Source organism: Sorex fumeus, unplaced genomic scaffold, assembly GCF_029834395.1.
Source record: "Sorex fumeus unplaced genomic scaffold, SorFum_2.1 ptg000008l, whole genome shotgun sequence".
NCBI classification, from domain to species: Eukaryota; Metazoa; Chordata; class Mammalia; order Eulipotyphla; family Soricidae; genus Sorex; species Sorex fumeus.
Genome location: NW_026606065.1, coordinates 49,425,062 through 49,441,201, shown reverse-complemented (window position 1 = coordinate 49,441,201; position 16,140 = coordinate 49,425,062).

The window sequence follows — 16,140 nt, the reverse complement described above, 5'->3', positions numbered from 1 at the left end:
TCAGGGCATTCCCTTTTGTTCTCGCTCTCCTTTTGGGTGCTGTGGTTTGCAAAAGAGGCATTGAGTGGCAATCATTTTCGGTCTACAGTCTATTTTCAGCGTGCATCTCTCATCCTGGGAGGATACTCTCAACACCCTTTACTTGGTGCTCCCCTCTCTATCTGAGCTGCCTTCTCCCCCAGCATGTGCAGCTGGCGTCCCAGCCATGGAGTGAACCTCCTGGTACTTATCTCAGCTATTTTGGGGTGTTAGTCTCCCATTTTGTTACTTTATATTCCCCAAATGAATGCAAACTTTCTATATCTGTCCCTCTCTTTCTGACTCATTTCACTTAGCATGATACTTTCCATGTAGTATCACTTGTATGTAAATTTCATGACTTCATCTTTTCTAACAGCTGCATAGTACTCCATTGTGTAGATGTACCAAAGTTTCTATAACCAGTCATCTGTTCTCAGACACTCAGGTTTTTTCCAGATTTTGGCTATTGTGAATAGTGCAACAATGAACATAGAAATGCAGATGTCATTTCGACTGTACTTTTTTGCCTCTCCAGGATATAGTCCCAGAGAGGTAAATATATATAGTCCATTTGATCCATTGCTGGATCAAATGGGAGCTCAATTTATAATTTTTTGAGAATTGTCCATATTGTTTTCCAAAATGGCTGAACCAGTTGGCATTCCAACCAGTAGTGAAGGAGGGTCCCTTTCTTGCCACATCTATGCCAACACCAGTTGCTTTTGTTCTTTTGGATGTGGGCCAGTCTCTGTGGTATGAGATGATATCTCATTGTTGTTTTGATCTGCATCTCCCTGATTATTAGTGAGGTAGCACATTTTCTCATGTGCCTTTTAGCCATTTGGGTTTCTTCTTTGGGAAAATTTTTGTTCATTTCATCACCCCATTTTTTGATGGACTTGCGTTCCTATAAGGCAAATAATGAGAGAGAGGAAAAGACTTGAATAAAATAATCCCGTCCACAATTGTGCCCCAGAAAATCAAATACCTCGGAATCAGCCTAAGAGGTAAAGGACCTCTACAATGAAAACTACAAAATGCTACTCCATAAAATAAAAGAGGACACAAGGAAATGGAAACAGATCCCCTGCTCGTGGATAGAGAGAATCAACATCGTCAAAATGGCAATAGTCCCGAAAGCATTATACAGATTCCCTATAAGGATACCCATGAAATTCTTCAAATCAGTAAGTATAAAAAGTAATTTTATGTGAAAATTGTTATAACTGATCATGGGGTTGTTAAGTCCTTGTCTAAGAATTTCTTAAGCTATTTTTTGAGCCATCAGTGTTACCATTTTTGTTTGTTGCCTTTAGTTGGCTCCCATCTAATTTGGTGTGCCCCCACAAAAATTTCAGTATTGAGGAATTAAGAGGTGTCACATATGGCCACATATTCCAGAGATTTCAAGATTTAAGGTCTGGGCCAATGAGTAGACATGCTGGTGGCAGTGGGAGGTGGGCTTGCTGCTGGGGCTTCCAGAAGTATGGTAGTTGTGGGGAGGCTGCCAATCCCGACTCTAAGAAGACTGCAGAGTTCTTGTCTGGCACTGAAATTATTCACTGTTTGGCATCTCTGCAGAGAATATTTGTGAAAGAGTGGGGTTGAATCATTGGTGTGGCTGAAATGGTTGAGTTTGGGTGCGACTGTCAGGGCTTCAGCAGGATGTATACTAAGCCCGATCTCCTTCCAAAATTACCCCAGCGTGGTTTTTTTTTTTTTTTGCTTATTTTTTGGGTCACACCAGCTATGCGCAGTGGTTACTCCTGGCTCTGCACTCAGGAATTACTCCTGGCGGTGCTCAGGCTCAGGGGACCTTATGGGATGCTGGGAATCGAACCCAGGTCAGCCGTGTGCAAATGCCCTACCACTGTGCTGTGGCTCCAGCCTCAAATCCCCAGAGTTTTTAACCACAGAGACCAGTGTTTCCATGAACTTTAGCTACTTTGTGAGTATCTCCTTGGAGATTTAGTTCAGAATCAGTAGAGCAGGGCTGGAGGATGAATCAATACGATAGCATCTTTGGGAGGTATACATGTCTGTTGGGGCTTCCAGAAGTATGGGGTTGGCAGGAGGTGGGGTTAGGCTGCACATCCTAACCCAGAAAAGACCCTAGATTTCTAGCTTGGCCACTGGGGTACCTGACATTATTCACAGTTTAGCATCTCCACTTCATGCTGTTTTCTATAAGTGTAGAAATTAGTTAAAAGAGGGTTTGGGAAGTGGTTCAAGTGGTCGAGCATGTGCCCAGTATGTCCCACAACCTTTGTTTTGCCCCCATAACAAACCAATCACAGAATCATCAGGGCTGCATTCCTGAAATAAGCATTACCTACAGTGATCTGAAACTCCCCTAGTACGACTCCATATGGCTCCTATAAAAATTAGCAAAGAGGGATGATCTCCTGTTAAGTTTTCTAATGACAAAATTAAAAATTTAATAAAATAAGCAGAATAAGAATATAAGCTTGGGGAAAGTTATACTTGAGGGAGCTTATAAAAAATAATCACTGGAGGACAACTGATCCTCACTGATACATCCAGTGTTTAATTGCAAATGTTCTTACTGTGAGGTAATGTGCACTCATTAAGGAGGAGAGTAAAAAGTACAAAAGGTAATACAAAATAATCTCTCATAACTGGACTTGGGAACATAGGATGGGGAAGACAATGGGACAATGAAAGTAGGGAAGTGGACTCCCAGGTGGAAGGTGTGGCACTAGAACGTTTTAGGCTTGGTGCCCTACTAGTAATAGCTCTGTCAATTACATAGCACTGTAGCACTGTAGCACTGTCCTCCCGTTGTTCATCTGTTTGCTCCAGCGGGCACCAGTAACATCTCCATTGTGAAACTTGTTACTGTTTTTGGCATATTGAATACACCATGGGTAGCTTGCTAGGCTTTGCCGTGTGGGTGGAATACTCTCAGTATCTTGCCAGGCTCTCCGAGATGGACAGAGGAATCAAACCAGGGTTGGCTGCATGCAAGGCAAATGCCCTACCCGCTGTGCTATTGCTATGCCCCATAAAGGTAAGGTAAGGCCCTCCCGTTGATCGTCGATTTGCTCGAGCGGGCCCAGTAACGTCTCCATTGGAGACTTTGTTGTTACTGTGTCTGGCATATCGAATACTCTCGGTAGCTTGCCGGGCTCTCCGAGAGGGGCGGAGGAATCGAACTCGGTTCGGCCATGTTGGCCGCTTGTAAGGCGAACGCCCTACCCGCTGTGCTATCGCTCCAGCTATGCCCCATAAATTACCATAATTGAAATAAAATATTAAATGAAATAAGAAAGAAAAGAACTGCTCATAACTTTCAGAACAGAGTGGTTTAATCGTGACAGGAACAAGAAACAGGTTTGTTTATTTTTTTCAGGGAAACCCCGAGAAGAGATTTCATTTTATTTATTATTTTTATTTTATTTTTTATTTTAATAAAACATCATGAGATACATTTTGTACATGAGATACATTTACAGACTTACAGACTTTCATGATTGCGTTTCAGCCAAACAATGTTCAGGTACCCATCCCTCCACTAGTGCCCATTCTCCACCCCCAATGTTCCCAGTATCCCTCCCCAAACCCCCACACTCAAGAGATTTTAAAAGACAAATCTGTTTGATTCAGTTCATCTATATTTGAACACATTCAAAGTAAGTTCGTTTTTTACCGTGACTTGAATCAAAAGTCACCAATATTATGGTTTGTGTTCATCTGTCACTCTTGTCATTTCTCAGTTGTTCTGCCTTTTTTGGGTTGGGGGTGCATGAGTATTACTGTAACACTGTCCTCCCATTGTTCATCAATTTGCTCAAGCTGGCACTAGTAAAGTCTCCATTGTGAGACTTGTTGTTACTGTTTTTTGCATTTTGAATACGCCATGGGAGCTTGCCAGGCTCTGCCGCATAGGTGGGATACTCTCAGTAGCTTAGCAGGCTCTTTGAAAGGGACAGAGAAATCGAACCCGGGTTGGCTGCATGCAAGTCAAACGCTCCACCTGCTGTGCTATCACTCCAGTGCAGGTGGGTATCATACATCTAAAAATGTGTTCTTCATACTCATTGATTTCAAAACATCTTGCAATTAAACTGGAATGAGAATCATGTAGATAATTTAAATCCTTTTCATAAGAAAGAAAATGTTATTTTATAATAGGAAGTTTTAGAAAATTAACAAGGCAATAATGAGAGAACCCAGCTGGGACTTGAGAAAGAAAAAATTGCTGTGGAGCTGAATCGTATCTTAGGAGGTGCCCACTCACGGGATGTGAAACCAATAATCAGTCTTAATATTGTGCTCTAAGCAAACATGACTTGCCACATCTCCGGCCTGATAAATTGTCTCTCTTGCCCAGAAAGCATCTTTTGGAACTACTCGAGATTTAATGGACTGGATACACCAGGAATTAACACTAGCATATTCCTTTACAAGAAATCATCTTACAGATATATGTGGAGAGAAACATCCTTGGATTTAGAATCATGGAGGTGAATCACAATCTTGAGTAGAGTCATTTTAATGATGTGTGGGACTAGAAGTAAAGCAGAATGAGTTAGACTTATAGAAAGACATATAAAGACTCAATAGGGAGAAGAAAAAAATTAAAATCATGTACAATTAGAGTAGGATCTTCCTTATTTTTCTAATGTAAAGACCTATTTTTTATAATAGGAATGTACTGAGAGTCAATATAGATGATTATTATACTGAAATGAAAGTATGCAAAGCATGCAGTGCTGGCATAGACTGTAGTGGGAGTTCAGTAAACAGGAATTATGCTTTCCTTTTCTTTCTTTCTGTCTTTTTTTCTTCCTTTCTTTCTTTCTTCCTTTTGTTTTTGGGCCATGCCCAGAAATGCTAAGGGTTATTCCTGGTTCTGCACTCAGGAATTATTCCTGGCAGTGCTCAGAAGACCACATGGGATGCTGGGATTGAACCTGGGCTGGCTATGTGCGAGGTAAATGCCCTACCCACTGAACTATACTGCTACTCCAGTCCCAGAATTATACTTTTCAAAAGGCTTTTGCTTTTTGCTCAATGCTTCATTATTCTGACTTGACTATTTAAAATTATATGTCTTATTTTTAAATATATAATTTTAATCTCAGTGGGCAGCTCCACTAGTAGCTACTTTTGCTTTGGAGCTTTGTTCTGCGCTTATAGTTGTCATATTTCTATAGCATATTCAAGATCACGATCATCCTGTTGTTCGTTGATTGCCTTTAGCAGGCACCAGTAATGTCTCCTTCGTCCTAGCCCTGAGATTTCAAAGTGCCATATTCAAGGCTCTTTTAGGGCTAGGAGAATGAAACCCATCGTTGTTACTGGTATTTGGCATATTGAGTACGCCACAGGGAGTTTGCCAGACTCTGCCGTGTAGGCAGGTTACATTCGGTAGCCTGCCACGTTGTCCAAAACTAAGAATGAAATAATAAGATGTCATTAAGCTAATTTAATAAGATAGCATATTAAATTTGCAAATTTCTCATTTATTCTATAGTAACTCTTTGTCTTTTTACAATTATACAGTTCCATAATAGTATTCAGGCCATTGATAGATAGATAAATAGACTGAGTTTTGGAAAATTAAATGATTTGTTCTAGAAAAAAACTGAAAAATATAGATTTTCTAATTCATAGATTATAACTCAGGAATTCTAACTTCAGATTTCTGATCTGTCTGCTTGTGTCATCAATAATTGAATGCAAAATTTTAGAGAGCTAGATGAGTGACAAACCAGTGATATTTTCCCATGCTATCTTAATAAATCTAACAGAAAGGGTGCTCACAAAAATAAAGAGAAAAAGGAAGAAATGAGAGTGATGCATAAGATCAATTGTTTTCTCAACCATCTAAAGACTCTCCTTACGTATTATGAGACAGAGTAACTACAATAGAGGTTATTATGCTTATCTTTCTAACAATTCAAGTCTCCATGGATTAAAATAGTTTATATAATAAAGTCTAAAATCAATGTAATTACTCAGAGTCCAAGTTTTATCTCAACATGGGTACCCATACTACAGATACAGAATGAAGACTGAGTGAGCCTCAATCTGTTTCTCAAGGCATTATCTCTCAGGGCTGGAGGAGAGAGCTCTGGTTAAGTGCATGCTTCGCATATAGGATGCCTGTGTTTCTTCTCCAGTACCTCACTGTCTCTGGAGCACCACTCCTGAGCACAGCATCTAGCGGGTCCTGAGCACAGCTAGAAGATGTAAAACAAACAAGCAAATGAAGATATATTATCTCTCTCAGGACCTAAGAGTGTCTCTGTTAAATCAATGGCAACAAATTATACCCTTCGCCTCTCTGGCATCTTCTAACCTGTTAGTAAATCTTGTGATTTTTTTTCTTTCCCAGATCTGTTTCAGTACCTTCATTTGGGCAAGAATGTTTCAAAGTCTACATATGTTGTCTACGAGGGTTTCTACCACAAACACCATTTGAGAAAGTAGTTCATAGGAGATAACTGTTTTTTTTTTTTTTCAGAAAAACACCAGAAAATACAAACCTTGTAACCAAAAAGGACAAACCCTGTAACCTTTGTTTGGTGTTGTTGCCTGTAGTATTTTGCTACTTAGGCCACCCCATCATTTAATTTCTGTATCCATGAATGTTTGTATCTATAAAATGGGTAAAATAGAATCCCTTGCCACAAAATTATAGGGAGGATTAAATGCTGTCATAAGTGTTCAAGTACCTTGCAAGTTATAAAATCCTGTACACATGGTAGGAATTATAATTATTAATATTAATGTAAGCCAGGCAGTAGTAACCTTGAAGCAATTAGCAGCTGTTAATATACCAGACTGGATTTACTTGTCCTAATGAACTATAGAATGGCTTTATTTAAAGGGCAAAGGCAATTGTTAATTTATTCAAGCATCCATTAACCACATATTATATGGTGGTTGCTATCCTCAGTGCAATATTCTAGGCAAGCTATAAAAGACAGTTTTTATTGTCATGAACACTAATAGTTATAATCTAAGGCAAGAATGTGTTGTCTATTCTTGCAAAGCCTTTTAAAAAACAAAAATACTGTAAAAAGAAAATCTTACTTTAAGAAAGGATTTTGTTGTAGCTGGAGTGACCATACAGCAGTTAGGGCACTTGCTTTGCACATAGCCAACCTGTATTTAATCCCTGGCGCCCCGTATATTCCCAAGCCCACCAGGCATGATCCTTGAGCACAGAGTCAGGAGTAAATCCCAAAAAATTACCCTAAAAAAGGAGAAAGAAGTATCTTATTGATGTGATGAAATCTAAGGGCAATTAAGAAGGAGCAAAAACCAACAAGTGAAGAGTCTATGACTATACCGTAGAAATATGAACAGTATCTGAGTAAAGAGAATGGCCCCACCCCTTACTAGCTTTGCAATACAGCATATTGAGTTCTCTGGACTTAAGGCCAATGGCAAGGAACTGGAAATGGAATGTGAAAGCAATGCTTTTCAGACTATAATATGCAAACACAGGGAATTTGTTACAGTGTAGAGTCAGATGCTGCAGGTCTGGGCCAGAGTTCTTATAGGGCATCTAAAGAGATCTCAGGAGATAGTGATGCAGTTGACCCCAGATCACACTTGAGAAACAAGACTTAAATCTTTTGTCTTTTTTTAACAAGGCTAACACGGCAATATTTACCCATGGAATGCATGTAACTATGTACACTAATTGCAAAATCACTGAATTTTATAAAGCAAAATTCAAATATAAACACAAAAGACTTGTTCATTGAAACTTACCTGAAATTGTTCCGTTTTCTTAGGCCAAAATGTATTCTCTAGACATGAACAAGTTATGGTTCTCAGAAATTGACAAAGAGGGCTGTGGAGATGACTCAAAGGGCTGGAGTCCCTATTTTACATATGGGAACCCAATATTTAATTCCCAGTACTGCATGCACCCAGAAATATCGCTGGAAGTGGACCATAACAACTTGCCCAGTGTAGCCTCCACAAAAATATAAATAAGAAATAAAAAGAACTGACAGGAATGAAAAGATAGTACAGCAAGAAAGGTGCTTGCCTTGCACATAGCTGATACCAGTTCTAATCTCCGGAATCCCATATGGTCCCCTGAGCACTTCTAGTAATAATTTCTGAACATAGAGCTAAAAGTAAGTCCTGAGTACTGCTCAGTTTCCCACCATTGACCTAAATTAAAAAATTTTAAATATTGAAAAATTCAAATCAAAATACTGATAATTTCTAATAGAAGACATGTACAAATGATGCTGATGATATAGATGATAATGCTAAGAAGAATGCTAGCATGCTATGTACCTGGAAGGTCGAAGGAGATATAGCTTTCTTCTCCAGTAGCTTACAAACTAGGTAGTGAGGAAACCTACTCAGCAGCCTTGGCCTTAGCATTGAACAATTTCATGTAGTTGGCCAGGATTCACTTGAGTGGCTCCGTAGGGCACAGAGCACTGCTAGAAGCTCACCCTTTACCCAAAAAAGTAATACATGAATATAATGGTATATATTAGCACTGTCCTCCCATTGTTCATCTATTTGCTCGAGCAGGCACCAGTAACATCTCCATTGTGAAACTTGTTGTTTCTGTTTTTGGCATATAGAATATGCCATAGGGAGCTTGCCTGGATCTGCCTTGTGGGCGGGCTACTCTCGGTAACTTGCTGGGCTCTCTGAGAGGGATGGAGGAATCGAACCCAGGTCAGCCACGTGCAAGGCAAACGCCCTACCTGCTGTTCTATCGCTCCAGCCCAATGGTATATATTAATATGATAATTTCTTATCCTACTAATAATATCCATAATTATAATCTGAAGTTTGAATAAATATTTTAATATGTATATCTTTTCAGTTTTTGTGAGATAAACCTTTCAAAAGTAAAAGAGAAACAAGACAAATTTTAAAAGAAAAGGAAATGTGCAATCTTTGGTACATACTTCAGTAGTTTTCATTATTATCTCCCTGAAAAAGCACAGAGCAAAGATTCTTCTGGAATACAAATCACCATAAATTCTGCCCTAGAAGTACATGACTAATCTAATTGCAGGCAGAGAGGACCGTTTGCTAATGCTCTCACTAGAGCTCTGTACAAAACGATTTGCTCAGAGAGCAATTGATGCCCCTAGAAAACTTTGAAAAATGTTCTGGTTAGAAACAACTTTGTCCATGTCATATATTTTCTGTTTTTATCTCCATCATTTTTATTCTTTAGGACATTCGGATGAAATTTTCATTTCTTTTGCTTGAGGGTTCATGTGCTCCCTGCTTATGCCTCACCTGAAATCATGAGCTCACTGTGACAGTGGGAGATGCCAAATTGGGTGTCATGGTAATCACTGAGCAGAATACCAACCCCCAGCTCAAACTTACTCAAGAGAAAAGAGAGAGAAGAAAGGCCAGTGATTTGTCTTCAGCACATAAAACCCATTACTTAGAAATTATTGTTAATTATATATCGAGATAAAGATAGAACCACTTTTTTTCCTGAGAGCCCTGGAAATAGACAAGCTCTTAAAAATTTATTGGTGTCCTTAAGATTTGGATGATATAAAATAATAAATCACTGCCTTTTATGCAGCCTTTTGAGATCTTCAATGGTGATGGTTTGGGAGACTGTAGAACTGCAAATACTGATCTTCTGGCTGTGAGTATAGCAGCAGTTCAGTTCAACTCTCCCTTTTCTATTCCACTGGGGAATAAATAACGTGATTGTAAATAATTAAAAAAGGTAACTATCACGGTGCACTTTCCCACTGCACTTTGCCTCATCCACCCCCTATCAAGTAGCCCAGCTTGTCCAGAAACCCCAAAGTCAGTCTCTAATATTGTTAGACCTAAGAATATTATTACCATCCAAATCCAGTATAGAAAAGTAAAAAAATGAGTGAAATCAAGGTGGGAAAGAAATTTGTATATTGTAATAAACTAGAAGAAAATGGTAAATTATAGAGCAATTGCATTTTGGTTGACTTCACTAGCCCATTTGGTATACCTTAAGATAGATGCCATGAAGATTATCATTGATCAATATATAAGCATAAAACTTTTAATGGGAGTAAATTGTAGAAATCCAATACCCAATTTGCTACTTCATTATATTTTTATTTCACATTGGTCAAATTTTCCTAGGATCTCAGTCTACCAGGAAGTTTCAGCAATTTTAACTGTCCAGTGTAGTTTCTAGGTCTTTTATTTTCAACAAGAAATGGCAAAATTCATGTAGCTCAGGAAATTGTAGTGGAGGCTAACAAAAGTTTCAAGAGCCAGTATTTTTATTGCAGTTGAACTTTAAAGCCTGCTATTGACAAAGCATTGTACAAGCACATATCAAAGTTCTCTGTGTGAAGAGCAATATACATGCAATCACAAGAGTAGAACCTGGTCCCTTGCAAAAAGGTTGACAATCTGTATGTTAGATTATATCAGTGCCCTTTAAACAGTAAGGCAATAATTAATGTCAATGAGAAAGAGCACACAAATTATACCTTAATGTGATAGATGAGAATTGCTGTTAGCAATAAATATCTAATATATACAAAGTATATTTGGAAAACCATGAGTTTTGGAGACACACAGAGCTGGCAGACTAGCTCAATTAATTATTAGCTGTGTCATATTGGGTAGTTCATCTAACTTTTCTGAGCCATGTTTTCCTCAACTCTAAAACTGAGTTATTAACACATAACTCAAAGGGTTATTATAAGAATTAAACCAGAAAATTTATAGGAAGAATCTAACTTAGTGCATGGAACACTATGTAAATCCAGTAAATATAATTTTCCTTTTTATTTTACTGTGAGAGATCCTGGGACATCAAGGGTAAAAGGTTTACATGCTTATGAACTAATTAGTAAGATGAGAACATGCCTATAGAGATGAAAATACGTAAGACAATGATGAAAAGTGGAAACTCAGACTGGAGCACAGGGAAAGGACTGTAAAGAGAGAACTTTGTGAAGATATGTTCAGGAGACATTTGAAAGGAAGGAAAAAAGGAATTTGAGGAACTATAGATGAGTAGGTTTTGGAGTAGAGAGACTAGCATACAATGCAAGGGAGCCTAGAATGAGTATGGAAATTTGTGACTAGTTGAGTTGACAGGTGCAATCATGAGAGATAGGCATAGATGTGATAGGATCAAAGACCAAGGAAACTAGATCAAGAGGTTCAGAGCTAAAAGCAATAGGAAAAAGTGAGATTTTAATAGGAAAATAACATTAAGGAAGAGATTTTTTTAAAAAAAAAGCTTTTTAACTAAATCACTGTGAGATAGGCCCTTACAAAGCTATTCATGATTAGATTTCAGTGATGCAGTATTCCAACATCCAACATTCCATCTCTACACCAGTGTATATTTCCCAGAACCAGTGTCCCCAGGTTCCCTCCCATCACCCCCATCCCCACCCCCACCCCACCTGCTGCCTGTCTCTATGCAGGTTCTCTCTCTCTCTCTCTCTCTCTCTCTCTCTCTCTCTCTCTCTCTCTCTCTCTCTCTCTCTCTCTCTCTCTCCCCGCCCCTCTTTCTCTGTTTGGGCATTGTGATTTGCTTTTGCAATATTGATACTGAAAGGAATATCCCTTTACCTACCTTTACCCCTCAGATCTTGTCCAGTGTTCATTTGTTGTATATAAAAAATGTATATAAGTAGATTTTGGGTGGGCAGAGCATTAGAACAGTAAAGAGCATTTGGAGCTGAGATAGATAGCAAAGCAGTTGCCTTGTATGTAGCCAACACAGATTTTATCTCTTGCATCCTGCCAGGAGTGATCCCTGAGTACTAGTCAGGAGCATAAATAGGTGTTGTCAAAAAACAAAACAAAAATATTTTAATATCAATAAGAGATTTATAAAATATTACAATACATACTTTATGCATATTTGTTTTCTTCAAAGTCAACTACAAACTATTATATCAGAGAAACTAAACCCTCTACCCTCTGAGCTAACACAAGAATATTCGGTTCAGCTTAAAGAAATAGTTTTGTCCTGTTCCATTTGTTTGCATTTCTATAATGTGGAGTATTTTCCACAAATCACATAAACATCATGTAGCACTGACATCATTTAAATTCATATAATATTTGAATTAAAATGTCATAGCTTGTCAAATAATGTCAGAAACTGTTCCAAAATGCATGAGGTTTGGTTGTCTTTGTGTTTTGTCTGATAACCTCTATGTCTTCATTTTGAACCCCAGCACTGAGTTTTGGGAACAAGAAGATCTCTAGTGCACTCAAATATCTCAGAACAATGCACTCAACTTTTCTTTTTGTTTTGTTTTGTTTGGGGGCAAACTTGGCAGTGTTCAAGGCTTACTCCTGACTTTTTATTCAGCTATCACTCCTGGTGGTGCTCAGAAGACCTTATTGGGTGCCAGGAATCGAACCCAAGTCAGTTATATGCAAGGCAAGTGCCTTACCTGCTGTACTATGCACTTGACTTTTCTAAATGTTTAAAGTGCATGATGGTTTGTTCAAGGACTTACTCTGTCCCTAGAAGTCTCCATAGAAATCAGAGATAAATATCTGTTAAATATCTATATAAAACAAAATATATCTTTTACTTGTTGATAGAATTCTACAACTTCCATATATATAAATAAATTTACATTTATACATAAATTTATATATATATAAATTTACAAATAAATTTTATATATGTATGAATATAAATGGGCTGGAGCGATAGCACAGCAGGTAGGGTGCTTGCCTTGCATGCGGCCAACCTGGGTTCGATTCCTACATGCCTCTCAGAGAACCCAGCACGCTACCGAGAATATCTCGACCTCACAGCAAAACCTGGCAAGTTACCCATGACGTATTCGATGTGCCAAAAACAGTAACAACAAGTCTCACAATTTGTTATGAGACATTACTGGTGCCCACTTGAGCAAATCGATGAACAATGGGAGGACAGTGCTACAGTGCTACAGTGTTATGAATATAAATATTATATATTTATATATTTGCCTTTACCTTTACCTTTACCTTATATATTTGCATGTATGTATGGACACACATATATGCATATATAAGTAAAGGTAAAGGTAAAGGCCCTCCCCTTGATTGTCGATTTGCTCGAGCGGGCCCAGTAACGTCTCCATTGGAGACTTTGTTGTTACTGTGTTTGGCATATCGAATACTCTCGGTAGCTTGCCGGGCTCTCTGAGAGGGGCGGAGGAATCGAACTCGGGTCAGCCATGTTGGCCGCTTGTAAGGCAAACGCCCTACCGCTATGCTATCGCTCCAGCCCATGCATATATAAAGTTGTGTATATATATATAATCTATGAAGATTCAGTAGACTAGAAAAACATTAGTAAATTTTTAAATGGTGTGTCACTTGGGGCAAAATTAGTTACACTTTTCTCAGTAGTACCTGTACAAAACAATTTTTCTCAGAACTGTACTTCTCCACAACTGCACATCAACATCAAAATAAACAAACAATACAGTAGCTTAAAGTGGAAATAACTGTGATATTGACTTTACGAAGTCATTGGAGGGATTAAACAAGATTAACAACATAATGAACTCAGCACAATGCATCATGCATTCAATGTCAGTAATTATTATTGAAAGGTATTAGTCTTCAGTATCTTAGTGATTGCAAATAGAACAGTTACATATTCTAGTTGAAAAGTCCCCACAGTGAAAAATAAGGCCATATTTTTCTTTTAGAGTAATTTATAAGACAGATGAAAAAAATAACTGAAGTTTTTAAGAGTGTTTTATTTTCTTGTTACCACACACCAAAGTAGGTCCAGAATACTTTAAACATAAATCAATTTCTGGTGCACTAGTCAATCAATTAGGAGACACACAGATATATACTTGAAATCTAAGGAAAAGCTATTTTTGCCACATTAGATGGTGCTCAGGGCTGAATCCTAGCTCTGCACTCAGGGATCACTCCTGGTGGTGCTCAGGGGAGCATATAGAATGTCAGGGATTGGACCAGGGTCAGGCAGTACGTAAGGCAAATGTTCTACCCACTATACTACAGCTCCAGTTCCCCAAGGGAATACATTTTATCCGTTATATTCAAAGTACCTTAATATTACAGATAAGAGAACAATGAAATCATTTTGAGAGATAAGAAAAGAGAGGAAGGTGATTGTTTAATTTTGTCCTAGTAGTATAATGAAACTGTTTTTAAAGAGAAGGTTGAAATAAAAGTCACTTCAAGCTCAGTATCAAGCACAGCAAATCAAAAGTACAAAACCAAATACCTCTGGTTTTGTTGTGGCTATTGTTTACTGTATTTGTGTGTTTAGAGCTTGAATATGACCTTAGAGATGCAGTTGATAGATAGCTAGTGAATGGATAAATGATGATTTAGTTGTATTGAACAACATACACAAAAATATTTAACTCCACTTGAAAACAATGGGGGGAAAAGCCAAAGTGGTACAGCATTAGATCAATGCTTTCAAAATTAAAAAATGGTGGCTAGTATATGCTATGCTCATGGCTGATCTACACAGGCTCAAGATGAGTCTCACACATGAGAATATATCCACTGAAAACCTCAGGTATGTGACTTTTGTGACTGAAATCTCTAGGCTTTCTCAGAGCTGGGAATGGACAACATTTGCCCTCCTCTTCCATTTCCCTGTCCTTCCTGGAGCCTGGCAGTCACATCCACAAATAGCCTCTGATGCCATAGAACCTCAGTAATGGCCATCATCCAGAGACTCACAAATAAATCTTGGAAGAGAGTCATAAGCTGCAGAAATGCTTCTGGATCCCAAAGTCATCTTCAATTATATCACCTTATTTAAATTTTTAGAATCTCTGAAACGTGTGTCTACATTCGCAGCCTCATGAGATTTCATACTCTACTGATGTACCAAGAATAGCACACCACATATGATGGGGTTAAGATAGAAGGCATCGATCTGGATCCATAAATAAATATTTGCACACAAGACTCAACATGTAAACAATATGTTAGTAATCTCTTATACAAGGGCTTAGTGACTCTAGGGTGAGATACAACAATCTTTATGCATTTTACTCTAAGGAAACGTTTTGGGATCATTTTTAATATATTATTCATAACAAGGCTTGAACGGGTACCAGTAGCGTTTCCATTGTGAGACTTATTTTTACTGTTTTTGCCATACTGAATATGTCACGGGTAGCTTGTCAGGCTTTGCCATGCAGGCGAGATACTCTCGGTAGCTTCGGGGGCTTTCTAAGAGGGGCAGAGGAACCGAAACTGGGTCAGCTGCAAGCAAGGGAAACGCCCTACCCACTGTGCTATCTCTCCAGCCCCATAACAAGGCATACAAAATAAATTATTTAGGACCTGATTTTGAGGCAAGCTTGGGTTATGGTGGGGAAATTCTAAGTAATGGTGGTGAAAAGGTGTTATGGTTCAGGGATTGGTGTTGGAATATTGAATACAATAAATTATTGTGAACAACTTTATACTAGCAAAATTTTAAAAAGGACAATAATGGCATGTAGTATAGAAGAAAGATTAGAGTCAGAAAAAAACAGCAACTAACAAAAACAAAGGAGGAAAACTGTTCAGGATGTTATGATAGTCTGTCAAAAAATAATCTGATTAAAATGATGAGAGCAAGGAATAAAAGACAAGGAATATTACCTGATGGAAATGTGGGATTCAAAAATAAACTGCATGGAAACTCACAGTATTCTAACTAAACAAAGATAAAAACACTAATATAGATTAAAGATACCACATAAGAATTTTGTTTAAGGAGAAATATATATTTGACAGGTCTGACTAACTGCTATAATAAACAACCTTAACATTTCAATAGTTTCTTGGTTTATTTAAGTTCCAGTATTTGAGATGAGCTGTCTCTGCTCCACACAGTAGTTGAGGTATTCAGGAATCTTCCATCTGTGGTCTAGTCCTGCCCTAGAACAACAGAGTTCTCTGCTCAGTTTTGAAAATTCAGCAGGTAAATAGGGAAAGAGAATGGAAAGTTTAAAAAAAAATTTTGGAGCTGGTCCTAAAAACATACACATCACTTCATCAACAACCTCTGAGGTAAATTTTATCATATGGCTTTACCTCATTGGGGGAGGGGAGAAGAAGGCTAAGAAATGAAGTTGAGGGGAAAGAAAGAGCTAAATATCTTAAAGATAAATGAAC